Source organism: Apis dorsata, unplaced genomic scaffold (assembly GCF_000469605.1).
Source record: "Apis dorsata unplaced genomic scaffold, Apis dorsata 1.3 scaffold_397, whole genome shotgun sequence".
Classification (NCBI taxonomy): Eukaryota; Metazoa; Arthropoda; class Insecta; order Hymenoptera; family Apidae; genus Apis; species Apis dorsata.
The window spans coordinates 1,136,100-1,137,251 of NW_006263656.1; positions in this window are offsets into that span (position 1 = coordinate 1,136,100).

Consider the following 1,152-nt stretch of genomic DNA (forward strand, 5'->3'; position numbering starts at 1 on the left):
GATAAAAATCAATATAATATTATAATATTTATATATGTATAAATGTATATATAAATATTACATATTGAAATATATTATAAAATATCCCTTAAAGTAAAAATATATTATAATTGGAGCATTGTATTTGTATATAAATGAGATTAGTCATTTTATTGTAAAGTAACAGATAAACCAATGAGTTGTTTATGAAAGATTATAGCAGGTTCGCGCTGTGTACACATTTCTGTAAATAAATATTTATTCTCGTGTATTCCTTATTTAACATGAAAATGTCTCGCATGATATAAATATATGATATGAAATATCACGGAATTATATTGATATCAAAAATAAGATTCGAAAAATTACAATTCGAAAATTACAATATATATATATACATATATATGCATATTTATTAGAGATGTGAGAACATGAAAATATTAAGTTTTTGAAGTTTAATTTAGAATTAAATTTACAATCGAAATCGGATCCCCAAAAAAATATCTCAAGATTCAAAAATATTGGAAATCTAAATGTTTTAAAATTATATTTATTTACAAAATTAAATTTTAATAAAAAAAAATTTTAAATTGTTGATAGATATTCGGTTTCAATAGGCATAAGAAATAAGTTATATTTATATTACTTACCTATCATATGCGACATTATTGATTTAAAATAGAATAAAATAACGCTAATAAGAATTAAATCTATGATAAAATGTAGCAATCAATTATTATTGACACAAGAATTATGTATCCCAAATAAGCTATAGAATTAAGCTATAGAACACACGACATTTTGGAACTTCACTTAGATTATATATTTATAGATTGCAGCTTTAGATAATTGTTATAAAGCAAAAATAAAATCATTTATGTGATGCCATATGTGAGTAAAATAATGATAGAAGTTTTTACTTTCAAAATAATTTATAAATATTTATAAAACATAATTTAATTATTATAAAGTCTAAAATATATATTTTATTTATTTATTAATTTTTATTTTACTTTTATAATTTTAAATAACGTTCATTATAACATATATCTTGAAAATTATAATTTCGAAAAAATAAAATTTTAATTAAGATTTTGATAATATTCAATGTAATTATTTGCTTATAATATTTTAATTTGAAAAAAAATAGTAAAAATAATACACAGATATTTA